The sequence below is a fragment of the Motacilla alba genome, chromosome 2 (assembly GCF_015832195.1).
Source record: "Motacilla alba alba isolate MOTALB_02 chromosome 2, Motacilla_alba_V1.0_pri, whole genome shotgun sequence".
Taxonomy (NCBI): domain Eukaryota; kingdom Metazoa; phylum Chordata; class Aves; order Passeriformes; family Motacillidae; genus Motacilla; species Motacilla alba.
In genome coordinates this window covers 99038265-99062121 of record NC_052017.1, presented here as the reverse complement: position 1 = coordinate 99062121, position 23857 = coordinate 99038265, and the positions used below count along the sequence as shown (strand labels likewise).

The 23857-nt window shown below is 41.8% G+C and overlaps 1 protein-coding gene across 2 annotated transcripts in view; it reads left to right on the top strand.

Annotated features, from left to right (window-relative positions):
- The first annotated feature begins 14290 nt into the window (after positions 1 to 14290).
- The window catches only part of LDLRAD4 (low density lipoprotein receptor class A domain containing 4), a 284731-nt gene continuing 275164 nt past the window's right edge, over positions 14291 to 23857 (top strand). Inside the window, exon 1 of one of the 2 annotated variants that reach the window (XM_038163288.1) lies at positions 14291 to 14435. The gene's annotated coding sequence lies outside the window, so the exon portion shown is untranslated. The remainder of the gene's footprint in view (positions 14436 to 23857) is intronic. The other variant, XM_038163297.1, reaches the window with a different exon arrangement.

Sequence of the window (23857 nt, the reverse complement as noted above, 5' to 3'; positions counted from 1 at the left end):
TTTCTTGCATAGGCTCTATAGTTTCTGTGATCAGAAACTGTCCACTGTGATCACCCTTGGAATCCTAGAGGAATTACTGCCAAAGCTCCAGGCATCCCTGTGTGGCCTGTATGGAACTAGTCTGTTAGGCTTGTCAGTACTGCTGCCAACATGAAAAGATGTTTGAATTAAAAAAAAAATCTCCTCCAAACTCCAAACAAACAGGAACCTCCCCCAGAAGAGCTGAGGCTTTCTGGAACTACTAGATGATTACTCACAGGAAGAATAATCACTAGCATCACCAGACATGAAAGCAGCTATGCTGCAGTATGGTGTTACTCTCTTGGGAAAGGTCTAAGTGAGATTCTCCTGGACTGCTTCAGCAAGGGGGTTATCGTGGGGTTTTTTTTTAATGGCATGGAGTTCCTTATCCACTCTTTGTAGAAAGATGAAATTTATTTTGTGTCATTCCAAAAGCATATATGAGTATAGAATAAAAGAGAAATTTGTGTACTAACATGGAACTTGCATTTGTAACATGAAAAATGGAACAGCTTTTTTTTGGTGGGGTATAGAATGAGACAAATAGAAAAATGTTGTTTCATTGAAGGTAAGGAAGTTGACAGGTCATTAAAAAAAAGATTTGGGAAGAGACTTTGTATACTTTAACACTTGGCTGTGCAGGAATGCTGTTGGTAGATTAAGTAGAAGTTAGCTTTAGCTACACAGATGAGAACTATTCTAGCAATGTATAGAAAATAAGCTGTGTTTCAGAAGACAAAACTGTAGTTTAATGAAATCTTGAATTTTGCTATGTTTTCAGAAGAGGTAACTGCCCTTCAGCTGCTTGTCACCATCTTTTCAGCTGGTGATTATCATCATCTCAGATCAGTTCGTTGTGCATGTTGTCATTTTCTAACTTGTCTGTCAAAATGAGTTAGGTTGAAAAGACTTTTTATTTTTTTTTCAAGTTAACTTGGTTCTCTTTGAAGGCAACAGATTGTGGAACATTTGTAATAAAAGCCCCTCCAGCAGATAATCTCAAGCAGAAGGGTGATGACAGGCGGCTGGAGGTTGTAACCTCTTCTGAGCTGGAGGAGTTTCTTGAGATAAATTAGTTATTCCAAAACTTGGGTGGAAGCAGGCGTATCTGCTGCAGGGGCGGGGGTCTTGTAGACACCCCTCACCCTGCAAAAGCTGCTTCTGACACTTCCACAGCCAGGAGCCACCCATGCTGCTGATCTGCTCCCTTCTACAGGCATGTGACTTAGAGCAGGGTGTCAGGATTTAGAGCCTGTTCGAGTCAAAAAGACATGCTGGAATGGAAAGCAGGCCAGCTTGGAACAGTGAAGCTGAGTATGAGGATGCCTTTGTCAGCTTGACTAAGGATCAGCCCACCTACAGGGGTGGTGCCATTCTTTGATGAAATTGGGTTGAAATCCAGATGTTCTCATCCTGTAACAGCAACAAAATGGGGAACAAATGCTGCAGAAGCAACAGCAGAGACTGTGGGGGTCTGTCAATGCCCTGGAGCACACTGCAGTTCTTGAAAACCTGCTTTCTCAGGAATCCCATTCATATATGTTTAAATGCTAACGTGAAGGTTGTCCTAAGATGCTTTTGAGTTAGTGTGGTAATGTGGGGGTTGCTAAAGCATTTGTTCATTGAGATGCATGAGTTGAGGACTTATTAGTGTGGGAGGCCAAACTTCCTCTCTGCAGAGGAAGAACTCCACAGTGCTCAGCCTAGTTTATATATCTCAGGATATGAAACTTTATAAATAAATGATATCTAAATAGGCAATTTATAGTTCCTCTTGCCAAGAATTTGCCTTACTTGTTTTTCTGGGGATAGGATGAGGTCCATTTTGTATGTGAATATGATAGGCCTAATCGCTAGCAGGTCAGACATATATGGTCTGTCAAATGGAGCTTCCTGGTGAAGATGAAGATGTATTTGTCCTCAGTCCCAAAATCCAAGAGGTCACGGTCTTAAGCAGACAAAACAGCCATACATGTGAAGTCAGACACAAACTCTGAAACAAAAAAGGCAAATGGGATATTTGAAGTGAAATCCAAGTAGCAGTGATGTGAGTACAAGGGTGGAACTGCAATCCTAGGGCCATGAGAGGATGAGCTGGAGGAAAGGTGAGGCCTGTTGACCTGTTCTGGCATGGTGTCAATGTGCACCACTGTATCCAAGTTTTGGAATAACTGGGAGAAGTAGAAGGACCTGTAGTGGAGATTGTTTGACTTGGTCTTGCCTTCTGTAGTGCTTAGGCTACAGGTCTGATCTTGTAACTCCACATTCCTGAATTTCTGGCTTTAATCATCAAGAACAGTATAGTCTTATAAGGACTTTTGGTTTTCCTAGAGGGACTTAGGGAACATGCTGGCATCTTAATGCAGCATTCTTGCATCCAGATATCACAGAATCACTAGGTTGGTAGAGATCTTAAAGGTCATCGAGTCCAACCCATGCCCTAACACCTCAACTAAACCTGGCACCACGTGCCACATCCAGTCTTTTTAAAAACACATCCAGGGATGGTGACTCCACCACCTCCCTGGATCAGTACTGCTATTTCAGCATCAAGCTTCTGTAATTGTCAGTCTCAATAAACTGAAACTCTCAAAGCACTGCAGGGTAACATTGTGTCTATTGTAGTTGACTCTCGCAATGTTTGTTTCAGAAACTACTGAAGTACTGTGTCAGTTCAAGAGTGAGTGTTAAGTTGCTGAGACTACATACTGAGATGCATCTGAAAGAAAGGATTTTTATTTAATACAGCTATTGTGTCTGATCACCTTTTATTCACTTTGTTTAGAACTCTGGAAGGAAGAGTGATGTGAAAAAAGTCTGTAGCTCAAAATTTGTATTGAATGGTTCTCGCTATTACAACAGAGAAATTTATGTATTGCATGATCATAATGTTTTCTTCTTAAAAAAAAACAAACCCCAAACTATAATAATATTTTCTTTCCGAAATTGTCCTTGCTGTAACTCACAAATCTAAACATTTTTTAACCAGAAACCTGCAATTAATAAAAAAAGCTACATGAAGTATGTCTTTGCAGAACTTAGAGAAGACCATGCAGCAGAAAATACCAACGCCAACCATTAACGTAAATGAGTGTTCCTGAAGGTGCAATGGAATGCTCCTGACTAAAAGATATCTTTAATCCCTTTCTGAAATGGAAGTTTGCAATGCAGCTGAGGGCCAACTGATCGTAAAAGGCTTATTATGAGGCTGAGACATTGTTGGGTCTGGATACTCTTTGAATGGCATCTCGATGTCAGCCTAGCCCCATGCTGATTTCGCTTTCTTTCTCACTCTTAGGGAACAGCTAAATGACACATATTCTTCTTCCTGCTGATGAGGTAAATTGTAAACATCCCTCTAGACTCTCAGATTCACCTGCTGGAGTGATCTGTCTCAGCTGTGGCAATGCAAAGTTTCTTTTCATGCAACTAATGGGACAATTATATCAGAATGATGAGATCATGCCTTTTGCTGAAAAGAATAGGGATCTTTCATTAACAAAGAGAGCTTTATTTACATCTTTACAAATAAAGCACCATTTTATTCAGTGAAAGTGGGTGACTGCTACAATTTGGGTAGGCACAGCATGGCATGAAGGTGAACTCACTCTGTAGAGTGGTAGGTAGAGCTTTGGTGTGGCTCTCTCAAAACAAAATGAGCAGTATTTTGGGCTTTTTTCCCTGCTTACACTGACTAGTAGACTAGTGCAGAGAGTTCTGGTATTGCCTAGGTAAACCTCAGACTGTTAAAAGTAATTTTGTTTGTTTGCTAAATAAATGTAGAGAACCCATCTTGGTCCTTTGAAGACTTTCCATGTAGGTAGATTTTGTGCATGTAAATCAAAGAGCAGCAGTGGACAGATCTGTGCTCTGGGGGAACTACTGTGACTCCTAATTTGATCACAAGTTATGAGCCATATCTGAACAGAAACATGGAAAGTATTTTCATTCTTGATTCTTTAGACTTATATATTTGTACAAGAGAAACCCCATTGACATTGCTAAGAGAAATACATGAGCCTGAGATATTTTTACAGTTCCTTCTTTAAGCTGCAAGGCATATTTTTTCTTTTAAAAACTCATTCAGTGAATACTAATTTTAGTCTGACTTTTGACACTGTTCTAAATGACATCTGGATTTCATATAAAATCATATGTCTAGTACAAAGCTGAGACTGCCCACTGACAAATAAATTCCTCTGCTCATGTAATTCTCTTTAGGAACAGACAAATCACAGCTATACTGACTCCGAAGTGGTTTTATTTCTGGTAGCAGACGTGATTCTGAGGCCTGTTTAAATGAATTCAGCATCTAGCCTGTGCCTGGATCATTGCAGTTATCCACCAAGCAGAGCCAGTTAATAGAAGGGCTGGTGGATGGGGAGAAGTCTCCTTGATATTGCTCCAGTTTTCAGCATTTGAGTGAGTGGTTTGTGGAACCAGAGAGGCCCTGTAGGTGAGAGGGTGACTTGGAGCCCCTTCCAGCAGCAGCTGGGCAGCTTCTGGCTGTGTGCCCCATGCAACTGCTCAAGTGGCCCTGGCATCAGTGTTCCCTGCCAAGATTTCCATGCTGCTGTTGGGCTGCGGTGCCAGGAATGGGGTGGAACAGAACAATATCTTCTTTGCTCTGCTGCCTTGCCCCCAGCAGAAGGGCAGATATTTGGAGGGAGAAAGGGCTTGGAGATAACATTGTGCCTGTTTGCCTGGGGAGGCTCTGAGGTCTTTGCGTGGCCTCGCTGCATGGGGTGTAATTCAAGTTGTGTTGTTGCTCATCTTTCACGCTTTCAGAGTAACAGTGTACAGCAGAGAAATAAATAAATAGCACTGTAAAAGCTACAAAGAATAAACAAATAAACCTTAAGAAATTAGGTCTAAACCCTGAGAGTGGGAACAGGCTTTATTGTCATAGAGTTGTTGAGTTTTGAAGTTTAGGATAGTTATGTGCTAAAAGACTGTGAATGGCATAGCCACAAATAAACCTAAGCAGGTATTTATGTGCCCTAGTTTGCACAATGGTGAAAAGTCTCAAGTTTGAGGAACAAGGACATTATTTCACACATTTTCACCTTGCCAGAAAGACCTGGCTTGAAGAAGTGAAAATTTCTGGAAACAAGGTAACTTAGATTGGCATAAGCTCCAGGAGTAGCTGCATTTTATCAAAATATTGCCAGACTGTCTGACATAATGTAAGTGCATCTATATCGAGAGTGCACATACACGAATAACCTGCTCGGTCTCTAACTCCTCATTCTAAGGAAATTACTCCAAGTCAGCTGTTTTGCATTAACTGCCTGCATGCAAATTGTTATTGTCAGGTCAGTATGAGCCAATTCTAAGCCATTTATTTTCTTGGTTAAGGACCAACTTCTTTTACAAGCGCTGCTGGGGCACAGTATACATTTTATAGAAAACAACTGAAGATGAACTGATTTATAGTAAATTTGACATCCTATCTTAACTTGTGACAATTCCTTCATGAATCCCTACTGTTAGAGTGTGGTGTAGTGACTATGATACTGAACAAGAGCAAGATGTTGATCTGCAAAAATGGGGCAAAGTTTCTACCAAGGGGAACTTCTTTCCACACGTATTGCTGATTCATCCTTTAAGCAGCTTCCATTCTATGCAGTGAAGGTCAAGCTACTCTAGAAATGATAACATAGTAACAGAAAATCAACAAAAGTAGAGGTTAATTTTACAGTGTAATTTGACTTATATTTCTGCAAATGTTAATATTATATCAGAATAATTTCCAAAGTTGCATTACTCTGGAATAGGATTTTTATTTTTCAGTGTTAGGATTACAATCCATCATGTCACTTAACATTTAAAAAAACCTCCAAACCCCTAGTATATGGCATCGCTGCCTATTGCATAAATTCCTAACCTAGGAAAACTGGTTCACTTGTGAAAGTCTGTATTACACAGTGTATAATCCGTATAATTTCTAATCACTTGCAGAAGACTATCCTGGAACATTGTAGTTTCCCACTCCATGGATTTGAGAGAGAAAAACAGGGGGGTTTCGTGCATCTCATTATGTTAAACATCTGAACTGAGGTATTATTTTCACAACATGACAGGGCACATCTCAGTACTTCTAACACTCACTTGAGAGATATATGTATGACCTGTTAGGATGGTACCTATAAAGATAAAATAGAGCTTTGAAATAAAGATTTTGAGATGTAGAAACTCTTTTTTCTTTTCACATGTTCTGAATATTTTTTCCCAGTAGCGTCTTGTTTAAAGTAATTCAGCTGACGGTGAAGAATGCTGGAGATGGTGGCCCAAGGAGTAAACAGTGTGTTAAAGGAAAAACATGTAAAAGTCTGTAGCTTTTATGTATTTTGCACTTTTGCAACTTGTTGAACTGATGCTAAAATAACTGAACGTGCCTTTTAATAGCTTATTTTGTATTGGCCTCTGTTCTTGGTGCCTGTATGGTATGTTAGCATCTGTAGGTAACCTGACAATAAATGAGTTGCTAAGGAAGTATCTGAGAGAAGACACAGCAAGTTATTGGAGGAACTCCTGTTAATGAAGTTCTACAGATCTCAGCATTAGAGAACAGTTTGTCTTTTTGCAATCATTTTGTGATCTAGTGGTTGGAGTTTGAATGCAGGAATGAATTCTGCCACTCAGCCCTCTCTGTAGCTGTTTTCTTGCCTACAGAATAGGAATAATGCTTGTGTATGCCTGGCTTGGTGAGATTGAACTGATTAGTGACAACAAAATGCTTTGAGAGCCTTTAATGGAAGGCACTAAACAACTGCATGCCATGCAGATTTTCAATATTAGAAATATATTATAGGTGATATGCAAAAATAGTGGGGAGGATAAAAAAAAGTCACTGGGATTCATTGAACAAGAAAGAGCATAGAGAACAGTTCCTAAAATCCCTTTGGGAGGAGTTACCTAGAAGGGAATTTCTAATTTGAAGTATTTCTGTAATCTGTTGTGAAAACATTTTTCCAGACATGAAAAAATGCATTTGCTTAGAGCAGCAGATGAAGCAAAGCAGGCATGTGGTCAGCAGCAGGTTCCACTTGTGCTTGTTATGGACAATATGGATATCTGATTCAGTGGTCAGTGCTAGCCTGGGATCCCTGAAGGTGATGTTCCTATTAGGCATGAAAACCACTCATCTACTATACCATATGACAATACATGCAATTTGATTAGGGCACTCTGTCCAACCTATTTGCTTTAATTTAGTTGTCTTCTCTGATGGTAAAACCTTCAGATTTTTTCAATCCTGCATTAATGCAAAGGTTTTAATTGAAAAGAAGTCCAAAAGTAGAAGATAAAACCAAAAACCAAAACAAAAAACAAACCAAACAAACAAACCCCCCCCCCCCCAAAAAAAAACCACAAAAAAACCCCAAACAAACAAACAAAAAAACCCACCCCAAACCCAAGAAAGAGAAAAGGAAGAGTTGTAGTAAGGGGACACTGGGAAGTTCTCAGAGCTCTGCAGCTTTATCTTTTGGGAGAGTTAAAGGGCAGGACCAGAAGTACTTTACCAGAAGGGAAGGGTTCTTAAAATGATGGTAGTTATATTTTAAAGTTTAAGCGTTGAACAGATGCCTCTGTACTGTACCAGGGAAAGAGTGAAAATGGTCCTTATTTCCAAAAATGAGGGATTTTTTTGAGTGCTTAAATAGAAAGATAGAAATATTCTAAGAAGACCTGAAGAAGAATTGAGCAGGTTTTAAACACATGTGGATGTGTCCAGTTATTGGGAAGGTTATGAAGGGTAGGAAGATGGGCAGCTGAATAGGAGTTATGATGTCAGTGAACATAAAACCAGAAGGTTAAAAATTGTAGCACAGTTAAACATAAGATGATGCTGCTGTTCTTGGTTATCAGTTCTTGTTTATCAGTTATACATTCCCCTCATACGATATCCCTTTCTTCATGCAAGACTTTCCAAGGCTTTGGAGTTTTTGTCTCATGGCTTCATTTGATGTAGTAGGTGGACAACACATTATTTATTGAATATTTTTTCTGTCAGTTTTCTCTGTGTGTGTGTGCGTGTGACAAATGAGTCTGATCATTTCTATTCTACTGAAGTCAGTAGGATTTCTGATGGGAACCTGAAAAGAGGATATTTTCCAACAATATTTGTCAATTCTTTCATTTGCAAGTCTTTTGCGAACTAATTACTTACCTCACATTCAGTAGGACTGGTAGCTAAGAAAGTAATTCTGGAAATGTTTTTGGAGAAAAAGGGGGTTTTGGTAATACATTAAATCAAAAAGTGTAGAAACACAAGCAGTGAATAGCTGCTTTGTGATCCAGTAGACAGAACGCCATAGAATAAACCAGGAGAACTTGGATCAGTTCCCAATTATGCCTCTTCTCACAGTACATTCTTAAAGCAAATCATATTTCTTTTACAACTTAAATTCTCTGTCTACATAGCTGAGAATTGAGACTTATCCTCCAACACAAATCAGTCTGAGACTTGGGAAAGATATTAAAAATATATTTGGGAAATGGTATTATAAACAAAAATTTTGTACCTTTCATGTGGCAAAGACTTTATTTTGCAAAACTGAAAATATACCTATTTGTAAATTGTAAATTCACGACAGCAGAGTACATCCTGTAGAACATCCAGGTTAAGACAAGAATTAGTTTCTTATTTATTGATCAAATATTGTCTAATTGCTACATACATCATTGACTCTGTATAATAAGATGTAGTCCAGCTCCTCTTACACAGGACATGTAATTTCTCTGTTTGTTATGGTAATGTACATGGTCTTATCTTATGAGACACAAATTGATTCCAGCCCTTTTTTCTTGGTTCCTTGCAGAGAGTTTTGGCATCATAACTTTCATGGCTGATCTATCAGAAGCTGAAGGTAGACCTGGCTGCCTGATCTGTGCTTGCTCATTGTGAACTTTTTTATTTCAGCCCTCCTTTTAGGAGAAAAAGGGTGAAGTTTCTGCTGTTACAGTTTGGAGAGTCCTGGGGTGCTTCTGATATTGATAGTGATCACTAAGTTTACAGTCTGACATTACATTTTATTTAGCAGGAAAACCATTTTTAGTTATGTCCATCATGATAAGAAAACCAAAACATCTCAAGATATGTGGGATTATCTAAAACTGAGATTGACATCTAGTGATGGGGTCTGCAGGTGTGTGGGTGGAAATGGCAGATGAACAACGCGTTGCAGAATGAGCTGCATGTGTGTGCACCCAGGAACAGCAAACAAGCCAGAGTCTCACTTCAGTGAATGACTAGAACAGGCAGAGAATTTTCTACAACATGAAAATATTAAAAGTAATAAAACCATAACATTTCTTGTGCTGCCATCCTTACATCCATTTCCCCGCCCCGTCATTGCTTTCCTACCTAGCACCTGCTTAACAAGGCATACAGGTGCACTCACTGGGGTGACACAATTTCACACCACAGTGACACGTTGGAAATACAGTCTGGGTCCTGTGTCTGGTCAAGGGGCTCTACATTAAGCCCATCTGCACACATCTGCAGGGGCACTGAGGTGCCTGTCGAGGCCTTGCACCTCACTGAAGCCCGGTGCAGACTGAGGCCTCCATCCCTCCACAACTGAAACATTAGAATTTGAATTAAGATCTTGAACCATTTTGGAAAATTTCAAAGTATTTTCCTAAAATGTTTAATGGACCTTTTTCCTTCAAAATGGCCAAAACCATAATGGCAAGCCTGTGGCATGGTTACTGATTTTTAAAGTTTTGAAGAGATTTGATTGCTTGATTGCCATTAGTTCCATAAATTGCCTAATACAGAAATTTTCTCCCCTGGTGTACTATGGTTAGTCCAGTCAGGAAGGAGAGTGGAAGCCCTTGGAATGAATGACCTTTTTGGGAATCATCCAAGAGAAAGAATATAACTTCCTGGCTTTACTAAGAGAGAATTGTCATGTTTTTCTCTGTTGTAATGCTTTCCTCACCAGACTCTGCCATGATAACAAACCACCAAAAAACCACCAACCCACAAAAACCAAGCCCTGCTCCCCGTTCCAGAGGCTAGATTGAGTGGGGATTTTTGGAGGACGGCATATTGAAGGTGTTTCTGTCCTGTGTGCTGCAGGGTTCCCATAAGGCTACAGTCTTTTTCTTTTTTGACAAAACAGCTCCAGGTTTAGAATTTTAAGCAGTGCTTATCTGCTCGTGGTGGACAACTGGGAGAGGAATCTGGATGACCTGCAACAATCCCTACCAAACACTCATCTGACTAGCTTTAGGTATTTTATTTGTAGCATGCTTTTATGCGTAGTTTATCAAGGCTGGTTTATGATGTGCCCATATGTTATTTAGCTGTGTCCTTACTGTGGTTTGAGTGTTTTTAATTTCTTCCTCCTTGTTCTCTCAGCGTAACAGATAACAGGAATCAGCAATACTTGAAATACACTGATCTGTGGCTTCCTGGTGGGATACAAGATGAGTCACCAGTAACTAAAACCAACAGCCTTTATGTCCCTGGATTCAAATTTGTTCTTCTCAGTACAATTGTTCAAATACTTGCTTTCCCTACTGACTTCTCCCTAGCAGTGCAGCAGACTGCCAGACTGGAAGGAAGAAGTGATAGCAGTTACAGCATGTGTAACAAGCCCAGAAAAGGGGCCCACCAGGGATGGATATGGACACTCAGGCCTAAGTGCTTCAGCAGACTGTATCTCCTACCCTATCTAATAGCATGATTGGGCCAAGTATTTATTATAGGATAGCAGAGATTCTGTCTGCCAGGTTTCCTTGGTTCTTGCCCTGGGGTTCTGGACACGGCAGGGGTAAGTGGTGCTTCTGTTGTTAAGCCACACACTTAGGAACACAGCACCTTGCTGTCTGCCAGTAATATTGAAGTCACTGTTACCATCAGATGAACAATAAAGCAGTAAAAAACCCCAACAAAACCAACAACAGTCCAAATATTAACTATAGCATTGCTGTGTTTAGAGAGGAGGATAAAGAAAAAAAAAAAAAAAGAAAATCACACAGAGATCTACCTACACCTTAAATCAGTTATAAGAATTTTCACTTTTTTATCCAGGAAACAAAGAGTCAGGATGTCTGTGCAGCCTTATGGATATGAGAACCCAATATCATGATACTGTGAATATGGCTTTCACTTAAGAGATGTTGGGGGTTTTAAAATTATTTTTAAGATAAGTTTCTTCATATAACCAAACTCTCCCTGGGATTCTCTTTATAGTGAAACCTCTACACAACTCCAAGTTCTCCTGTGATTTATAACTTTGTCAGGGAAAAAATGTTAACACTCCCCTTTAACTGTCTCTAAACTTCAGAAATATTGACATTCTTCAGACATGTTTAAGTGGAGCAAGACACTGAACAGAGCTTTAAATGGAAATTTTGGTGATGAAAAGGTAAAGGAATCTTTATTTCTGAGGAAATGTTGTCCCCTGGCAGGTGCCAGTATGTTAGGCTGCAGGCTCTCTCCTCCAGAGACATCTTGGATAGGAACAAGATTATCAGCAGCATGGAATGCTCTTGGCATTTCACTTTCCAGACGTGCATCCATCACAATGCTTTCTGAGTATGTCTGTGCATTTCCATCAGATTTTGCTGTCCTCCTCCTCCTACGTGCCCAAAATATCCCAAATTGCTGCCAGGCGAATCTTTTCACTCAAAAGGTATTGTATAGGAATAATTTGTTACTTGGTAGGTGATTTTGTTATGCTTTACAAGGTTTTCTATGGGTTAGGAAACTCCTCTGCACATGGGAAGACTCTCTTGATGGAAGTGAATGACTGGTATTCCTTGAGAAATCATTGAAGGGAATACAGCTGAAGTGTGTCAGACTAATTTGTTATGAAGTATATACAGATTCACAGGGCACTTTTGGAAATGGAGCACTTGAGTTTTGGTGGCTAACTACAGAGCAAACTTAAAATCAAATTTCTTCCAATTTGTTAGATTATAAATAAATGAATTATAAATACCAAGTTATGGATTAACCCTATGACCTCTTGATGATTTTTGCAACTTTCAGGACAAGTAGCTCCAATAATTATCCATACTACTGGAAGCTCTTCCTTTCGTAGCGTTTGATGTTTCTTTGGTTTCTTGTGGCTTAATCCAAACTATGTTTGCTAAAATAATCTTTCACTGCTGTTCTGACTGTTTCTCTGTTTTAGAAGTAATCTGGTAATCCCCCCTTTTCCAGTCATATGGTGACCCACAGCACCAACTTGAGGCCATCACCTCCACAATCTTCATAGCTTGGTGCTCTGGGTTCTGGGTTGGCAGATTCCTGGCTCCTTCAAGCAGATTTACATCTTCCTCCCAACCTGCAATTTGGGAGAGGTGAGGCAAAAAGTGAAACAAGCACATTTGAATCAAACATGCACGTGCTTAAGGTCAGCAACGTTTACACTTCTTTATGTTACCTCATCCCTGCTACTTACCCTCTTCATTCTTATGCTCACAGGTATAACTGGGAAAAGTTATCAGGGTACATTGTGGATGGGAATGTGAACGGAGGCTGATTCTCTAAATTAACACAAATCACAGAATGGGCAAGTTTGGAAAGGATCACTGTTTGGAAAGGGTCATCTGTTCCAGCCTCCCTGTTCGAGCAGGGTCATCCCAGAGCACACGGCGCAGGATTGTGTCCAGATGGTTTGTGAATATTTCCAGTGAGAGAGACTTCACAACCTCTCCGGGTAACCTGTTCTGGTGCTCCCAGAAACAGGGATTTCTTTATTTCTGTGAGAATGGCATGCGTAAATATTCCTGCATTTAAACATGTAATAGCAACTTTGGTTGCTATACTTGTACCCAAGTGGTTTGGGCACAGTTGAGATTAAGGTGGCATTTTTACCAATCCATACCACAAGCCTGCATCCCAAAGGATATTAACAGGGATAGGGGGAGGCCAAGGGCTAGTGAATGTTCTGTGAGGGACTGCATTACTGAGCCTGGAATGGACAGTACCTGCAAGTGAACACAGGCAAGGCAGAAGCTGCCTTGGGTTCATGCCTGCTGGGCTGTGACGTAAACTGGGTTTTCCTGTCTTGCAACATTTTTGGAAAAGTTAAAAATTTTCTCATTCTGCATGGGACAAAATGTACTTTTTTTTTGTTTTCTGCACCCTGTGTCTTTTCTGCACCCTGTGACCTTTACAGGGACTGCCTGAGGGCTGGTGGGTGTGTGGCAGGGCTGCCCCGTGGGTACTGGCACTGCCTCCTTGCCACGAGTCTGAGCAGGGCCATTCCCACACTAATGGAGTGGAGCAGCTCACAGAATCGTCAGGGTTGGAAGGGAGCTCTGGAGATCACCTGGTCCAACCCCCCCTGCCAAGGCAGTGTCACCTAGAGCAGGTGACACAGGAACATATCCAGGTGGGTTCTGAATGTCTCCAGAAGGAGACTACGACTTCCCTGGGCAGCCTGTTCCAGCGCTCTGCCACCCTCAAGGTCAAGAAGTTCTTCCTCATGTTGAAGTGAAACTTCTTTTTTAGGTTATGGCCACTGCTCCTTGTCCTGGTGCTGGACACCAGTGAAAAGAGTCTGGCACCATGTTCTTCTTACCTGCCTGTGAGACATTTACCACCATTAATGAGATCCCCTCTCAGTCTTTTCTCTAGACTGAACAGGCCCAGCTCCCAGTCTCTCCTCATAAGAAAGATGTCTTTGTGGCCTCTGCTGGACCCTCTGCAGTAGCTCCTTGTCTTTCTTGTACTGAGGAGCCCAGAACTGGACACAGTACTCCAGATGTGGCCTCACTGGGGCCAAGTAGGGGGGGAGGATAACCTCTTTCAACCTGCAGGCCACACTTTTCCCGATGCACCCCAGGATCCCATCGGCTCTCTTTAGCTGCAAGGGCACTGCTGCCTCATGGTCAACTTGTCATCCACCGCGACTCTCAGGTCCTTCTCCACAGTGCTGCCCTCTAGAAGGTAAGGCCCAACCTGTGCTGGCCCTTGGGGCTGTCCCTCCCCAGGTGCCGGACCCTGCACTTGCCCTTGTTGAACCTCATTAGGTTTCTCTCCTCGAAGGCCAGTCCCGGGCGGCATTTCGGGCGCCCCCCGCCGCTGTCGGGGGCCGGTCCCGCGGAGCCGGAGCCGCGCACATCCACCCGGCAGGTGTCAGTGTGGGCTGCGGGGCCGGGCGGGAGCGCCGCCTCCCCTCCCCCGCTCCGCCCGCCCCCCCGCCGGCGGCCCCCGCGCCCGCCCGCCCGCCGGAGCCAGACTCGCTGCAGACAGGCGGCAGCCAGCGGGGCGGGCAGGGCGGGGGGAGGAGAGGAGGAGGAGGAGGAGAGGCTGGGGATGAGTTGGAGGCAGGCACAGCCTCAGCGCAGGGAGAGCGGCTGCCGGAGACAGGCAGGGGGAGGAGGCGAGGCGCTCCGGAGGAGGCCAGCGCGGCGCGGGGGCGAGCGGCGGGGGCCGGCGGGAGGTGAGTGCTGCCCGCGGCGGCGGGGCCGGGGGCGGCCGGGGGGAGCCGCGTCAGAAAGTGCCCGAGAAAGTGCGGGAGGCCCGAGTTGAAGGTCTGTGAGCGTGCGGGGGACGAGGCGGCGGCTGCCGTGGCGCTCCGGCGGCGCTCGCCCACCCTCCCTGCCGCGGCGGGGGCACTGCCTGGCCCCGCCGGGGCCGGGCTGAGCGCGTCCGTCCGCGGCACCTGGGGGCAGGTGGGGGTGCCGGCCGGGGCGAGGGCAGCGTGACAGGTACCGCCGATAGCGGGGGTCGGCTGGGGCTCCGGGGAGCCCCGCTGCCGCCCGCCGGCGTCCTGCCCCGGCTGGCCCGGGAGGCAGCCGGAGCGGCAGCCCGGACGGGAGAGCCCCGGGGCTCCGCAGGAGAGGCGGAGGCGAACGGGGCTGCGGAGCCGCGGCGGGCAGGGCGCTGGGGAGCACGGAGTGCGCGGCACGTCCTCTCCGGCTGCTCCGGAGCAAGGAGCGCAGCTCCGTGCGGCCGCTCGGTCAGGGCCGGTGTCGCAGCCCGGCTGCCGGGGACATGCCCGGCCCCGCGGGTGACCCTCCCGGGGATGCCCGGCCGCGGTGCGCGCCCAGCGCCGGGCGGACAACTTTCGCAGGAAGGCAAAGCGGCAGTGCGGCTGCCGGGCTCACGCACCAGTGACCTATATTTGATGAAGTGCCTTTTTTTCTCTTAGAGAAAAGTTTATTAGCAGAAGTCTAGCTTTGCCTGCCTGTATCAGATGCCTGCCTGCGTTGTTCGCAGTGAATATGCGCATCCCAAATTTCTGAATGGTGCGCCAGGTTTCCTGTCATGTAGGTGGGTAGGTAGTTATGCGTAGGCTATGGTTCGATGCTTGCTGAAGAGGCAAACACACCGCTGTGTGTAGGTTTAAGTTCAGTAAAGAGCAAACAGGAAGCAGGCAAAATGAAAAGTAACTTCTGTTTTCTTGGGCGATCTTAACACCTAGACTGGTACAGATTTTAGTGGGATTCAGAACCTTTTCTGAATAGCAAATGATGGTTGTGCAGGAGAACAAAAATCAGGTGAATAGTTTTGTGTGGTGTTAAAAATACTGTTTGGTGTTATAAAAGTTTGTTCATCTAAAACCACAGACATCTTCTGGTCAGGATGGAAGGCTCCTTTAGGAGATTTGTCTGTGCTTCTGAACTAAAAACATCCTGCATTAAAATATTTGTGGATTGGAAAGGTGCATCACATAGCATGAGGAGTGAAGTGTCTCCAGCATCATGAATTGAAGCTGGCCAAAAGGGGGAGAGAGTTTTTGCCAGTAAGAAAGCCTAAGGGACAATTACCAGTAGTCATAGATGAGGTAAGAACATAAATGCTGCCTAAGCAGGGACAGTGTTCTTGCTGGTCCTTCAACACCTGGGTATGTTGGTTAGAGAGAACTCCAGTTTCATTGCTAGGAAAATGTTTTGGGAAACCTATTCTTTGCAGTGATCCAGAGCTCCCTAACATACGATGCATCCTTGAGTAGAATTAAAGTACTGTGCATGGTGCACACGTATTTGATTCCACTAATGAATCTACAGATATTATGGCTTAGTGGCTGTAAATGGAAGGGGAAATTTTGCTGGAAAACCAATGCACTGGTGGGAAGCAGCCTAATCAACATCCCCTTGTCCATATTAGCTGAGATAGAGATGATAATCTGAACATCTATATCTGTACTGGAGTTTTAGCACCAGGTATTAAGTTACTGTGACACACAAAGTGAGCAGCATGAGGAGAACTCAAATTGGAATGTGTCAACTCTCTACAGTTACATTTAGAAGTAGAAGCACAACTTTTTGTATAATCAGTGTTTATACCAGCACAGTTAGTTCCATCTCAGGTATGTGAGGATCATTGTTGCATACACGTAAGGCATATTAATATTCTCCAGTAAATTCAAATGCCAGAGTGGGCCTAAACGGTGATCAATGAGTAGCACAGAATGAGTTAACAGTGTGAGACACAATGTTTCAGATCATTGGTTCTTGTTAACTGAAACATTACAGGCACCCGGCAGCATTTGACTGATGCAGTTTTTAGTCTTCAGGACCTTAGACTTGTTACAAGAAAATTTATGGAAGAAGAAGGAAGTTGAGATTCAAGATTGAGGCACAGTTGTATTAAGTGTGGTAAGATTACAGCCATTGGGCAGTAGCTTAACCTAGGAATTCAGAACTAACCTGGCCTTTTATTATTTTTAAGTAGATAAAATGGTATTTTCTCTGCACAGAACATTAAAGTGAGACCTGAAATGAGGAGTTGTTGGTTTTCCTTGCATTGAAGGAACATCTTTGCAAGAGGGAATTGTGGGGAAGAGGGGATTGAAAGTTTTCTCTCTGATTATCTTGAGCAAAGTTTAGTTCTTTTTCAGCTGCCCTGCAGTACTCTGTCTAGTGCTGCCCTTCCACCAAAAACTAGTTTTATGTCAATGACACTGTCTGAAATAATTTGGAATACTTTCCAAATGTGATATGACATGCCAGAATAAAGTAAATAATTATTGAAATAATAGAGAAATACCTTAAAAGTATTTTAACTTAGCCCAGTCTCTAAGAGAAATGAAGTGTTTAAAAGTGCCTGCCTGTCCAACTACTCCTGCATCGGGAGTCAAGGTTATTGCATTTAGCTTGTGAGTGGTCTTGGAAAAGTGTTTTTGTTTTTTTTTTTTTTTTCCCTGTCTGGTTTTTCATGGTTCAAAACGGCTCCCTACAAGTGCATTGCCAGCTACAGAATGCAAATACTTCTAGGAGTTTGGAGATGAATTTTTCTGCAGATTGGTTCTGTGGTAACCGTGAAATTCTTCAATGGCACCAATCTAGTATCAGCTGCTCGTTAAAGGCGCTGGTGCCAGAACAGTGGTGCATCAGTTGCTGGGAATCCAACCCTGTAGTGAAATGATTCATGCATATACATTTTCTTTTCTCAGTTGACAGCTATTTTTAAGAATAGCTGTCTTGCCTAGAAGGTTGATATCTAAGCAAAGGCAGCCTAGATAGCTAAAAATTTCTTTCACACCAAACATAATCTTAGTACACTAAACCACTTAAATGGAATTGATTTTAATTGATTCTTGCTGAATCTCTGGTTCTAATTGGCCAGTATAAAGGGATCGTGGTGTTTTGGAACTGGTGTCAGGAAGTTGGCAATTTTTTGCACAAAGAAAGATGATGAGTTTGAAGTAGATGTCAGTTTGAAGAAACTTACAATAGTAATGGGCAGTGATATCTGTATGGTAGCAGATTACTTGACTGACTTCTTGAAATGAATTGGATTCTCTGGGTACACAAGCCTGAAGAAATGATCTTGAAATGACACATTTGTCCACTGTACTTCAAATTTCTCTATGTGCTGCATGGGCAAAATATTCAAGTGAAGGAAAGCCATGGGCCTTTCTTTTTTCCATTGTGTTCTTTTGAATCTCATATTTGAAAAAGAAATGTGATTTTTTTTTTCCTCTTAGAGAGTTTTATTTGCTTAGTTCCGAGACTGCCAGTTGAATAATAGTAACTCTAAGGGGACAGCAGTAGAAAGAATGCTTGCAGGTGAATAGGAGCATGACATTACAGTGTGTCCTGTATTTCATGCTGGCAGAATGTGTTGGTATTCATCATCTATATTTCTTTAATATATGCATTTCTGGAGTGCATGCTCTGATTTAGCATATTTGCAGTATGCTAAATGTAGATGCATTTTACTAAATGCTTTTTCTTATTGTTTAGTTAAGCAATGGAAATTTTCAAGCACCAATATCACCATTCATTATCACTCAGCATAATAATTGGTAAATTTAATCCTCCTGATTAAGATTATTTTGGTCACAAGAGACAAGGGACTGAAAATGAGTAATTTTCGTGATGTTGTGCTGTGTCTGTGTTGCTCGTATCTGTTCTTTTCTCTAAAATCCTACTACAGAGAACAAACTGACCTTTTAAACTGTGTTTGAAAGATCTTGCTCTACATCAAACTTTTCTTTCAGGTATGAGACAGAAATTAAGAGGAATGTAAATGCATTTTTTCTTCTTATTGCCAATGGAGAGCTTTCCTAGATTTGAAGGAAGTTTTCTTATTGCCAAGTGGTTGACTTTTCTAGAATAAAAATCCCTCCAGGGTATGCAAAAAGTCCTCTGGTTAATATATTGGCATTCCCAGAACCCACTAAAGCTTAGGCAGGTTGCCAGACACCACTTAATGAGGATGCAGAATGTCTGGCACAAATCTGCATGAAAACCAGCAAAGGAGCTGGGGGTGGAAGTGCATGCGGTGGGGAAAGGGCTGGGAAGGCGACACATACACACCCATAATTTATTTTTAATGTCTGCAATTTGCAGAGAAACTGATCAGAAGTCCTTACCACGGGATTTTGAAAACTTGCTGGGAGCAGAAGTCTGGATCCTTCAAATTGGGAGAGCTGTGTTCTCATAGAAATACAGTTTCATTAGAAGAGCAGTTTATGAGTTAGGGGGGTTAGTTTTTTTGAGGAGAGCACCAAAAGGGAATGGATATGATAGTGATTTAATGTTTTATTATATGCTAAAACTGAAAAGCATTTGAAAAAGTTGTTAGAAAATTTTGGGGGACAGTGGAAGTCAGCGATTGCCAGCATCCACACCGAAAAGCTGTTAAAGTTACATGGCAAAATAGATAAATTACTGCTGCTGGGACACCTCTGCTCATGTAAACCTGTGGTGGGGGCTCTGCCTGATTCTGCTGAGCTTAGGATTTGCTGCATGTTAGGTGGAATTGCAGGTGTAATAGATTCTGTGATGGCTGGATAACTGTTAAAAGAATCAGTCATTCACCCAGATGAGGTATTTTTCCATACGAGTGCCATTAAAACCAGAATATGTTGATTTGTGTTGAATCAGATATTTAGTCTTAAAGGTTGGCTGAGCAAACTTAGTTATATTCTGAACTGAACATTATTTCAGACATTTAAGGCGTGAAAATTTTCAGCATTTTTCCCAGGCTTTAGTCTTTCCCTTACCTACCCCAAAAAGCATTCGTCCTCTATAGACAAATTTATAAATAGACATTTGGTTGGTAGGCATGACTGAAAATAATTTTTAAGTCCAAAATAATTCTGATAGGAGTATTTTTTGCTCATGGCTGAATTTGGAAATATTTATGCTTGTTGCCTGCTTTTCAGTACAGCTTTCAGTTGTGTATTTCACCATTTTGGAGAGCTATTCTTCTTTAGAGGAATTCTACTCACTATAGGAACCTACTTGATGAGTGTGGTTGGGTAGGACTAAATCGAAATCCAGATGCTCCTGTTTCATTTTGTTTGCTTTCACTAAGGTGGGTTGAGAAATGAAAATATTGGACTTCACTGGACTTCAATGCTGGTTGCAGTGGATAAAAGGACAAGTGTATTTTGCCAGTTGCGTGGGGATCTTTGTAAAGTTTTCTCTGTGTTGACATTGACTCCTGGCTGTCTATAGGACAGGGAAAACAAAAAGAGAGTGTTGGACATTGTACCCATGTTTTTAATCTAGCATGTGTTTAGGATTAGTTCTAAAAGGCAGGACAGTACTGCCTAGAAAAATACAGTGCTGAAATGCTGCACATGAGAATGGAGCAGGTTGATGAAGTGTCTGTTGGCATGTCCTTGTCTTTCCATCTGCTGGTGTTCTTGGTTTCTTCCATGCTAACCACCCTGGTGCCCTTTTTTGTTAAAAAATGGTAATAAATCTGCTTCTGAAAAAATGTAGTCATGATAGTGAATTTGTATTGCCTGTAAAAGATGGGTTTGGAGATTTCAATTATTTTTAAACTCAGTATTTAATTTAGAGTCTATGTTCAGAATTTGTAAAAGATGTACTGACCTTTGGGGAAGATGTGCTTTTTTTGCATGTTTGTATGAGAAATACCTTGAGGTTTGAATGATTCTGTCATAACCTTGGACCCTCTGAGTGTATTTAAGTTGTGATTTTAGAGGACAGGACAGAATTCTCTTAGGGTTTCTGTTAAAACAAATGTTAATGCTTAATAAAATAAGATCTAGAATCTCTCTCATATTGAGAAGACACTGGAAAATAGTGTTTTCTTCTGGATAAATTCTGAAATGTACTCAGAGTTCTAAAATAAGTGTTGAGCGTTGACTCATATTATCTAGCATATGCCATTATAAGGGTACTGCCTTTTGTCTTCAGTTTTCAGCACCAGTACTTGAAGCATCTTCAAACAGTACAGTATTCTGTTTTTTAAACACAAGTTCCCCTCTTCAACTTTTCAAAGAATTATAGGAGAGAAAATGTGTGACACTTTCTTAATTATCTCTTCGTGTTGTGTGGCTGAGCCTATTATTTTGGTTTCTCACACCTGTAACCTGCTTGTTCTCCATTTTACAGAGGGAAAGGAGGGGGCAGTCTGTGACTGAGCTATGAAGCAATCTCTTTAACAGCTGCCTTCTTCCACTGAGACTTTCATGAAATTTTTCCTGTGCGTTAATTAAAAGTGATCCATTATTACTTTGGACTTGTAAACACCTCGGAACATTCCATTAGGTGTTAATGACACATGAAGCAAGAATTAATATGAATCTGTTAGTCTTGTATCTAGTTGGGATGTGGTTAGTATATGTAATTGCCTGGATGAAACAGTATTTCTTAAACTGTTGGGTGTAAATGGCGTTGCTTCACTTTGTGCTTCTGCTCAACCCGTAGTTACTGAGTGAAGTGATGCTAATCCACAGAGCCCATTTGGGCCTGTACCGTACAGAATGACAGCTGGATGTCTGCCTTGGTTTCCTGGGATTTTCAAAAGACAAAAGTGAGTTCTCTGGCTTCTGCCCCATGGGTCAGAGTTGAGGAGCACAGCAGAAGATGTGGGAGAGAAAGTGTAAGGAACTCTTATAAATAACCCAATTTAATCTCAATCTCCATAGTTGTGGAACTGGCATCTTTGGTGAGATACCACATTGGTGTGGGTTCTTCCCTTAAAATTTCACCTCAATGGATGACTGGTTTTTTAGGTTTTCCTTAACTAGTGCTAAGCAAAATTAAATTGAATGTTTGTAGGAATGCATGCGGATAAGGTTCAGTACTCCTAAATTAGGGATTGCACCTGGTCGTATAAAAGTTAGGCTTGGGCTGACTAATGGCATCTGTTGGCCAGTGCAGTTAATGTGTAGATGATTTGTTTTACAAAAGGTTTGTGTTGACTATAATTCCTCATCAAACTGACATAGATACTAGAAGTGAGTGAGGAACTCACTCTTCTGTGGGTATTTCCAACACTGATGTTTTCAGGTTTTGTGACCCTCTCATGTTCCTCTTGCTGTTGTAATAACCTTTCTAGCAGGCTTTTAAAACAGCACATCTGAGATTAGCTTGTTGCAAGTACCCTATTTTCACTTAAAATGTCTTGAAGTATGAGTTATCCTTATTTAATTGGGAAGCCTCTAACATGTGATCCATCTGTCCAATTAAAGCAGCTTGGATAATGTTGAATACAGGTACTGTTCGGTGGCTACTTTCACATAGCTTATAATAATATATTTTTTTTAAAGCAACCATCTGTTGATGAACAGAAATACTGCCAGTGTTTGTCAAATGTGTGCTTTATCTGACCTGTTCTACTTAGCACCTTATGGCAAAACTTTCTCATCAAACATTTTACAAATATTTTTGTTCTTACAGTGCCTTATTAGATTGGTAACAGCACTAGTCTTAACTTTTTAGTGCAGGGATTCATTTACCAAGGATTAGGGAGACAAATCTTTCTTCAGTTGCAAGAAGAAGTCACCTGCAGTGACTACAGAGATGATGACTCTAACTTGCAGCTGTAGGTGGAAGTCACTGTTCTGTTCTAATGACCTTTACAGTCTTTTGAAGAAAACAGCTAGAATAATGTAAAGTTTCTACAGAAGAAAGCTCCAACAACCTATGTAGCCCAGTCTCCTTTTTCTCATAGGGAGTGGCTGGGCAAATAGGTAAAATTCAAGAAAGAAATATCACAGTGCTAATGTATTAGTGCTGATAATGCACAGTAATGAGTTAAACAAGCATTTGATTAATGATTCATAATTTTGTTTGAAATTACCTAAAAGCGGAGCAAGGCAAAAGGAATTAAAAGAAGTATGGAGAGGAATAAGAGGACCTCTTTAGTTTGCAGAGTGGGAGTTAGGTGTCCAAGGTATTCTGGAAGTGTCTTTTGAAATGTTGAGTCCTCTCTTCAGTTGAATATGCAACCAGTAACAGACTCTGCCTTTTCCCATTCCCTGTTCTCCCCTGGGTATTGTTAGCAATTGGAGATAAGAGCCTTTAATCATGTCTACATGGAGACACCAGAGCAAATCACTTGAAGTGTTGAGTCAGGATGTGTATGTTAGAGTATGTTAAACTTGTGTGTGAATGCTCTGTTGAATACAGAACAGCCTTATATATTTAACTTGAATCAATCAGAGGTCATTTAATATTCTCATCTGATGGAGAACATAATTCAGAATGTAAGTTAAATTATACTGATCTATCTGTGTATGACTGAGAGGCTCTTGACATAGATGTTTACCACTCTGTAACTTCAGTGTTTTATGCTATACTTAATTTATCGCAACTTTCCTCCATATTGCTTATTATTGATCAGTTTTCATGATGCTGCTATTTAGAGGTGTCTTAGATGGGCCTAACTTTCTAGTGGATGTAATTTTCACAGAAAATGGCAGTTCATTGAAATTGCTAAGTTTCATTGCAAATATTTTAGACCTGACAGACTTTGCCCAAATCAAAATGAGACACAACCTCTCTTTGGTTCCTGGTGAACTTGTTTTGACCAGAGGCCTGGTGCTTTCGTGGTCCTTGTCACAGAGACAAACTGCTGAGGATCCTGCCTTGTGACCAGGGGTGCTGTGTTTCTAGGAATACGTGGTTTCATTGGATAGCCTGCAAGTGAAGTCTGCTGCAAAGTCAGGGGCTGAAGAAATCTCTCATGGACTTGCCTCATATTTGGAGACCTGCAATAATCCTCTGTATCTGTCTTTTGAAGCTGTCAGTCTTTTAAATGTTAAAACTAAGGAAAAAAGTTCTATTTGACAGTTTTAAAACTGAAGACTTCACTGGTGGGAAATTTGGAGCTTTATGGGGTTTGTCTGCTTTGAGAGCCCAGAAACTGTCTGGTTCTAGTTGGAGCTGTGTTTTATCATGCTTTTGTGGATGCCAATTAATATCTCTCTTCCCCTTTATTTTCAATCTGGAGTTCATCTGATGGGAGCACCTCAGGAGAACCCAGACCTCTGTTGTGTAAAGTCTTTAATTTCCCCCTTTTCATGTCAGCCTTTACCACAGAGGTTTGCAAGTTGTAGTTTCCTGTGTTTTGCATAGGAAGACTTACATACAGGAAGGAATATCCTGAAGCTTCTATATTCCAAAATATTAAAATGAACAGTGAAGC